Consider the following 9,573-nt stretch of genomic DNA (forward strand, 5'->3'; position numbering starts at 1 on the left):
AAATTGCAAGAAATTGAATGCGAAAAGCAGATGGTGTCGAAAATGCTCGATTTTGTCCACTTGACATTCCATTTAATGAGCTGAAAATGAAAGCAAAAATTAAAGACATATGAAAATCAAACACACCATCTATTAGAGCAAAAAATTATCTACCAAATGACATGAACTATTTTGCGAAAGGATTTCATTTATGAATATATTTTTTAACTTGAGAAAACGCTCACGAATTATTCCTCAACCCAATAGAAAACGTCTCAGTAACTTACTATCTGCCAATTGCGACGAAACGTTGACTAGGAGTATATCTGTAGCGCCCTAGTCTGTTCATGAAGTTTGCGCATTGCTATATAAATACACAAACAGTTGCAGACTAACAAATGTGGTTATCACAACAACGATGATGTTGATGTTGACCAACAGACATGATGATGTTTGGAACTGTTATGACGTCAATCTTACAGCACTTGGTACTTGAGGATATTTTACTTGACTACTACTTAATGACAAGCTGCCTGAGGATATATTCATTGACTGTTACTCACTAACTGGCTGCACGATATATTTATTGACTATTGCTTAATAACTGGCTGCTTGAGGATATATTTATTGACTGTTACTTAGCAACTGGCTGCTTGATGATATATTTATTGACTGTTTCTTAGCAACTGGCTGCTTGAGGATATATTTATTGACTGTTACCTGGCAACTGGCTGTTTGAGGATATATTTATTGACTGTTACTTAGCAACTGGCTGTTATTTATATTTATTGAATGCTATTTTATATATTCGCAGAAAGTATTATAGTCCCTTAAAATATTTATTGCTTCACATTAAGACTATAACTTTAGAACATGTTTTATTAGCTCTCCCATGTGTTTCAGTTGTGTCGACGTTAGAATGTGAGGTGTTTACAAAAGAATGTTCAGGACTGCAAAGCAACACCTGTCACGTTACAGAACAATGCAGTAAAACAATACAGACTACTGCAGTAAAACGTTACAGACTACTGCAGTAAAACAATACAAACTACCGCAGTAAAACGTTACAGACTACTGCAGTAAAACAATACAAACTACCGCAGTAAAACAATACAAACTACCGCAGTAAAACGTTACAGACTACTGCAGTAAAACGTTACAGACTACTGCAGTAAAACAATACAGACTACCGCAGTAAAACGTTACATACTACTGCAGTAAAACGTTACAGAACAATGCAGTAAAACGTTACAGAACACTGCAGTAAAACGTTACAGAATAATGCAGTAAAACGTTACAGAACACTGCAGTAAAACGTTACAGAATAATGCAGTAAAACGTCATAGAATACTACAGTAAAACGTTACAGAATACTGCAGCAAGACGTTACAGAACAATGCAGTAAAACGTTATAGAACACTGCAGTAAAACATTACAGACTACTGCAGTAAAACGTTACATAATACTGCAGTAAGACGTTACAAAACAATGCAGTAAAACGTTATAGAACACTGCAGTAGAACATTACAGACTACTGCAGTAAAATGTTACAAAATACTGCAGTAAAACGTTACAGAACACTGCAGTAAAACGTTACAGAATAATGCAGTAAAACGTTACAGAACAATGCAGTAGAAAGATGTAAATGTTTGTTTGATGTTCAACACGAAGCTACATAATGAGCTGCCTGTGCTCTGCCTGCTACGGGTTTGAAACCCTTTTTTTAGCGTTGGAAGTCCGCTTGCTGTGAGCCACAGCTTCTAGACAAAAACAAAAACTTAAGGTCTAAGAATATATATAAAAAAACATGGCAGAATATAAAGATAACCGTATTTAAACATGAAAGGTACTAACCAGTGTATTCTGAGGTTCTGAATGATTAAGTTGATTTAAGATTTTGAAATAATGTTATCTTTATCAGCGATTAGTAATTAAAGTAACCAGGAAAATAAGCAGAGAAACACCACAATAAGAAAAACTACAAAAATATAGTAAGTTTACGTTTGAATTCAATTATTTTCGCATTAGGCTAATCAATGAACAAGCAGTAACCTATTCCACCAATAACACCGTTTTATTAAATAAACAACTATGACACAAATGATAAAAGACAAACTTTAGTAATTGGTAAATTGTCCTTTAAAATATTCAAGACAGAAACTTGGCTATATGTCATATGTACGGGATCTTAAAACTAAGCCTAAAGGATTTTTCTCCGCTCTCCGGACTTACAACACTATAAACTGGGTTTCGATACAAATAACCAAACCCCATTGTCTCTTTATATGTTCACAGGGGAAGATCTAGAATGGACCAGACAGCCCTGACAGTATTCATATCCAGTCATCGTTTTGGGACTTGGGCTGAATGAATTTGATCTCCTTTTAACTTGAAGACACTACCTTGTCTAGTAAGCTGGTCCCTGTCAGTCCACTGTCTCGCTCTACACCCTGGACTCTTTGAAAACAACAAACCATTACAGTATCGTAAAAAAAGTAGGTGAGTGAGATAGCATCTGTGACGCCTTCTGCTGCTGTTGTAAAATATTTCTTAGAGCAAGGAGTGGCTTCCATCTAGCTACATTGCCATTGCAGTACGTGTCATGTCATAAAGATAATTTCTGATGACACTGGGACATATTTGCAGCACTGGCTGTCTGTCAGTCATTGGTCTTTCTGCGTACTTCTCAAACTACGAAGAGTTCATTAAGTTACTTTAGGAGGTATCCAAACTGGGCAGAAACTGTTAATTTCCAAAGTGATTGGAACGGTTTCAATCTGTTAATTGCAGGTAGTGGTGTCTTGTAAGAAACGTTCCCCAGCGGCACAGCAGTGTGTCTGCTCATTCACACCACTAAAAACTGGGTTTCGATACCTGTGGTGAGCAAAGCACAGATAGTCCATTGTGTAGCTTTGTGCTTAATTTTAAACAACACCATTAACTCAAACTTGTAAGAAGCTTAGCGATTTATCTCCGATTTGGACCGTCTTCCATTCGTCCAACTATGCGACCTTTTAAAAATTAAGTTAATTTATTCTCAAGATCTCTTCGTTTGCGGCTATATATATATGACGTCATGTAGGTGGTGGTGTAGTAACCAGGAAAATAAGCAGAGAAACACCACAATAAGAAAAACTACAAAAATATAGTAAGTTTACGTTTGAATTCAATTATTTTCGCATTAGGCTAATCAATGAACAAGCAGTAACCTATTCCACCAATAACACCGTTTTATTAAATAAACAACTATGACACAAATGATAAAAGACAAACTTTAGTAATTGGTAAATTGTCCTTTAAAATATTCAAGACAGAAACTTGGCTATATGTCATATGTACGGGATCTTAAAACTAAGCCTAAAGGATTTTTCTCCGCTCTCCGGACTTACAACACTATAAACTGGGTTTCGATACAAATAACCAAACCCCATTGTCTCTTTATATGTTCACAGGGAAGATCTAGAATGGACCAGACAGCCCTGACAGTATTCATATCCAGTCATCGTTTTGGGACTTGGGCTGAATGAATTTGATCTCCTTCTAACTTGAAGACACTACCTTGTCTAGTAAGCTGGTCCCTGTCAGTCCACTGTCTCGCTCTACACCCTGGACTCTTTGAAAACAACAAACCATTACAGTATCGTAAAAAAAGTAGGTGAGTGAGATAGCATCTGTGACGCCTTCTGCTGCTGTTGTAAAATATTTCTTAGAGCAAGGAGTGGCTTCCATCTAGCTACATTGCCATTGCAGTACGTGTCATGTCATAAAGATAATTTCTGATGACACTGGGACATATTTGCAGCACTGGCTGTCTGTCAGTCATTGGTCTTTCTGCGTACTTCTCAAACTACGAAGAGTTCATTAAGTTACTTTAGGAGGTATCCAAACTGGGCAGAAACTGTTAATTTCCAAAGTGATTGGAACGGTTTCAATCTGTTAATTGCAGGTAGTGGTGTCTTGTAAGAAACGTTCCCCAGCGGCACAGCAGTGTGTCTGCTCATTCACACCACTAAAAACTGGGTTTCGATACCTGTGGTGAGCAAAGCACAGATAGTCCATTGTGTAGCTTTGTGCTTAATTTTAAACAACACCATTAACTCAAACTTGTAAGAAGCTTAGCGATTTATCTCCGATTTGGACCGTCTTCCATTCGTCCAACTATGCGACCTTTTAAAAATTAAGTTAATTTATTCTCAAGATCTCTTCGTTTGCGGCTATATATATATGACGTCATGTAGGTGGTGGTGTATGTTATTTATTGATAGGATATACACACACTATATGTAAAATATTATCAGTATTTCATTTAAAAAATGTCCACACACATACATAAATGTGCATTTTCTAAATGTATCTGGTGTAGTTTCATAGCGTAAGAACTACCATTCAACCTAAAAAAAAAGCGAATCCATAGACTAACACTCAAGGAAATATTGGAAAAAAAGAATAAAATCGAAATTAGTTTAACTTTAAAACTTGGAATGGGTGATACAGAAATTAATATCTTGATAGTCAAAATATAGGCCCCGTAATCTGAGGGTCGCGGGTTCATATCCCTGTCACATCAAAATGCTCGCCCTTTTAGCCGCGTGGGTGTTATAATGTGTCGATTAATCCCATTATTCGTTAGTAAAAGATTAACCAGAGACTTGGTTGTGGGTGGTGATGACTAGCTGCCTTCCCTCTAGTCTTACACTGGTAAATTAGAGACGGCTAGCGCAAATAGCCCTCGTGTAACAAAGAAACAATCATTACAATATCCACTAACCATGAAAGCATCATTGTTACTATCCTTCAACAGTAATGTTGTATTAAATCATTCGAACAATACAAATTTGTGCTTATCGGTTCACTCCTTTCAGGGTTACGGTTAAAGTTCACTGCTTTTTTTTCAAATTAATTTGCGTATAAAAGATCAGTTTTAAGTGCCTAAATAGCTAATATACACTGGAGAAATGCCTAAAGTCTTGTTTATCCTGTTCTTGACTGCAAGGGCTAAATGGCCAATATAGAATGGAACAATGCCTGAAAGTCAATGTTTATTATAGCTTTAGTTCCAAGTGCAAGACTGGAAGGTGTAAGGTTTGCATGAAATACAAACATTGTGAAAGCAGTCACGACTGAGTTCTTGTTAAAGATGAAACAACCAACCAGAAAGCGAGGTTGCAGAAAACGTTAAAACCCAATACAAATAGGACAAGAAAATTGTGATGCGAAGAAAATAGTAAAATAACTGTTCACCTCATGGTAAACACTTTCGTTGTTTTAAATCGTTGAACTATTGACAGAGGTAGTTTAACTTGTAAAAATCATATAAGATAATTAAAAAATTATTGTTGTTTTTACCAATAGTGAATATGGTCCTAGTGTTGAGTGAATATAGTTCTAGTGTTTAGTGAATATAGTCCTAGTGTTGAGTGAATATAGTCATAGTGTTGAGTGAATATAGTCCTAGTGTTGAATGAATATAGTCATAGTGTTGAGTGAATATAGTCCTAGTGTTGAGTGAATATTGTCCTAGTGTTGAATGAATATAGTCCTAGTGTTGAATGAATATAGTCATAGTGTTGAGTGAATATAGTCCTAGTGTTGAATGAATATAGTCCTAGTGTTGAATATCATTCTTGAATGATCCTTGGTAAAAGTAGCATTATTTAAATAATACTTTTAACCAACACAAAAAGTATCTTGAGATTTTATTGCGTTTCTCGGAACGAGAGTTCTAATCTTAAACTTATGAAAAATTGTATATGAAAATTCTCCCGTCACTAGTGGCACAGCAAAAAGCCAGAAGGCTCATAGTGTAGTTTTTATACCCGTAGTGACAAAGCTTTGTGCTTAACTAAAGAAAATAAACAAATTATACGAGAAATTTGTTTTGGCGTGCTTCTTTCTTGTTCAAACTTGCTGAAAAAAAAAACGGCTTTTTCTGTAAGATCGTCTGACAATCTTAAAGTTATTCATGATGACGAGAAATAACCTAGAAGTAAAAGTGTATTTTAAATACGGCTGGTATGGGTTTCTTTTTTAATCTCGCGCAAGACTATATGAGGACTATCTGCGCTAGCCATCCCTAATTTAGCATTGTAAGACTAAAGGGAAGGCAGCTAGTCATCAACACCCACCGCCAACTCTTTTACCAACGAATAATAGCATTGACCGTCACTCTATAACGCCTCCACGGCTGAAAGGGCTAGCATATTTGGTGAGACGAGGATTCGAACCCACGACCCTAAAATTAAGAGTCGAGTGCCTTAACCGCCTGGCCAAGCTGGGCCTTAATATGAACGAAGCAGACTGTTAGCCATCACAGTAAACTGACGAAGACATCAGCAATATTGTTTATAGTGCTGGAAGAATAGAACATCATGATGAAATCCAGGCAACTAAAAAATGAACGTCTTTAATCAAAGTCCGTGAAGTTGTAATAAAGTATAATCAGAACAGTATTTCATGTTGCTCTATTGGGAAGAATGTAATTGGGTAACAATCTCTTTTACTGCTAAATATATAATGATATTAAAAAGAAGGTTAAAAATGAAGTTATTTTATAGTAGCTAGAATACCCGTCCCCTAAACAAGTTATGCAGATCAAATGATTTATGAAAGGTTATCATAGGATATGGAAACAAAAGTCTATAAAAATTGCCGAGCACAAAATGTGAAACCACAAATGTGCTCACGAACCCAACAATCCATCATGTCAAGTTTGGTGAAGATTCATTGATAGGGGGCAAAATAGTGGTTAAAGAACGTGAAAACGCAAAAAACTCAACCAAAACCCGCAAAACTGAAAATGTTTATGTATCTTCCCATGGACCGCATGATCCATCATATTTGATAAATATCTATCGAAATGGGTGAATTAGCGGCAAAAAACGCAAAAAAACCCATAAAAACCGCAAAACAAAATATAAAACTGAAAATTTGTATGGACCTCAGCGTAAACCTCATAAGCACACATGCCAATTGTGATGACGATCCATCCACATCCTGCAAAATAGTGGCATGGACACACAACAGAAAGTACTGTTAAATTTATCTAGATACGAATGTACATATATTATTTGAATGATGCATATTTATAATAAGGTCAGTCTTATGGTCGTAATCTCCTTATGTATTTTAAGAATGTTACATTCTCGTGGTTAAACTAAAATGATAACTAAAAGGTTTGAGAATTAAACCCAAATAGATTAAGATTCAATATTAATCAATTGATTTATTTCCTTTTCTGAATATTTTATTACAAATGTTGTGAACATCAGGACTGAAACATTATCATGAAGAAAAAACATTTAACCCTACCAGTAAGACTTTCGTGAAATCAAAATCAACAGAAATTCTCATGTGTCATCGTTCTACAAAGATGATCCATTATGTATGTGTGTGGATGTTAGCAACCATTACTCAAAGTTGGCTAACTCGATTGTAATTTTTGGTATGGTAAGTAAAATCTGTCCAAAGATGTTGGTAAAGAAGGGTAATAAAAGTAAAGCATTTCCACTGTTTTCAAACTTTTGGTTTTGAATTTAAAGACATAAACAGTTAAATGACTCAGTTATTATTTCCTACAAAGTACCGTATACTATCAGAATCTAATGAGGTTATTGAGACTTCAGTGTAAAAAAAGAAAGTGAACATTATCCGATGTTATGTGTCTTCCTTAAAAAGTACCTTCAGCTAGTATTACAAACACTTTCAGTACTAGATTTGGGTAAATATCTGGACATTTCGTCAATGAAAATTACTATTAGGTAAGTTGTTACATAATTAAAAGGCCCGGTATGGCCAGGTGGTTAAGACACTCGACTAGTAATCCGACGGTTGCGGGTTCGAATCCCCGTAACACCAAACGTGCTCCCCCTTTTAGCCGTGGGGGCGTTACAATGTGCGGTTAATCCCACTATTCGTCGGTAATAAGAGTAGCCGAAGAGTTGGTGGTGAGTGGTGATGACTAGCTGCCTTCCTTCTAGTCTTACACTGCTAAATTAGGGACGGCTAGCACATATAGCCCTCGTGTAGCTCTGCGCGAAATAAAAAAAAACAAAGAAACATAAACAAATGATGGCTGAAAAAGTAAAAAAAAAATACATGCTGAAGGCAGAAATAAAAGTTTTGCTTTATTTCAAACTTTAATGTTGAATTATTTAATTCTGAACTTTAGATTCTTTGTTTGTTGGCTGTTGAACACCATGCCATACAATGGGCCATCTGTGCTTTGCCCACCAACAGTATCGATTTAGTGTTACAATATTCAGGCGTACCGCTTACCATCTGTGAGAGGACGTCTAGGATACTTAAAACTAAATATTAATTTTTAAATTCTGATTTATTTTAAACAAGAAATTAAGTGGTTTTGTTAAAGTACGTCAGTCACTTCAAGCTTTCAGAAACGTGAAATAAATACATGTTCTTTGTTTTATTGGATGTTTTGTTTTCTAGTAAATATTTCTTTGTCTTTAACTTCGGGCCTGGCATGGCCTAGCGCGTTAAGGCGTGCGCTTCGCAATCGGAGGGTCGCGGGTTCGCGCCCGACTCGCGCCAAACATGCTCGCCCTTTCAGCCGTTGGGGTGTTATAATGTGACGGTCAATCTCACTATTCGTTAGTAAAAGAGTAGCCCAAGAGTTGGCGCTGGGTGGTGATGACTAACTGCCTTTCCCCTAGTCTTACACTGCTAAATTAGGGACGGCTAGCACAGATAGCCCTCGAGTAGCTTTGTGCGAATTTCCAAAAACCTTGTCTTTAACTTAGAGTCACGCAGAAAGGTAATGCTATTCGTAATCCAGTTTATTCAAGTATAAGTGATTTATTATACTGTACAGAGAAGCTAGAAATAGGAGTTATGTATGTTTAATATAAATTTTGTTTGAAAGTTACTGAACGAATTATTGTAAACATGTAATAATACAAATCTACTTTCTCATATTTACAAAATGTCTTAGAAGTCAATTCATAGTTTAACTATTATATACTTTATACGCTTAAGAATTAGTTTTGAATGATTTTACCAAATTTTAAATATTACAGTTTTCCTAAAAAAAAACATTTGGCATATTACGTGTACTAAAGTCTTCAAACAGCACGTATCACTGATTTTATCAGTTGTCCGTTTAATTTATGAGTTATTAAAGTATTCATTGTCTGAGTATTCGAGTTGATGAAAACGAGGCAATGTGTTTTACCTAGAGAAATTGTTAGTTTTTAAATCTAAGGAAAATATTCATTAGTTGACGTCACGAAGATGAGGTACAGTAATGCAGTCCACTGCTTCAATATTTTCGTGCAAACCTATACTAAGCAATACCTGTGGGTTGCCCGTCGTCAACCCACGCGTGTTTGTTTTAGTAATTATAATGGCACAGCCTTAAACATTAATTGAAGTGTTTTAGTTACGACAAGAGATCCACTCTAAACAACGTGTCTATTTTAACAATTATACCAACACAACCTTAAACATAAATTGAAGTTTTCTAGTTAAAACAAAAGACTCTAAACAACGTATTTATTTTAACAGTTAAAACGAAATAGCCTTATACATATGCTGAAGTTTTCTAGTTAAAACAAAAGACTCTAAACAGCGTATTTATTT

Source organism: Tachypleus tridentatus, chromosome 2, assembly GCF_004210375.1.
Source record: "Tachypleus tridentatus isolate NWPU-2018 chromosome 2, ASM421037v1, whole genome shotgun sequence".
Taxonomy (NCBI): domain Eukaryota; kingdom Metazoa; phylum Arthropoda; class Merostomata; order Xiphosura; family Limulidae; genus Tachypleus; species Tachypleus tridentatus.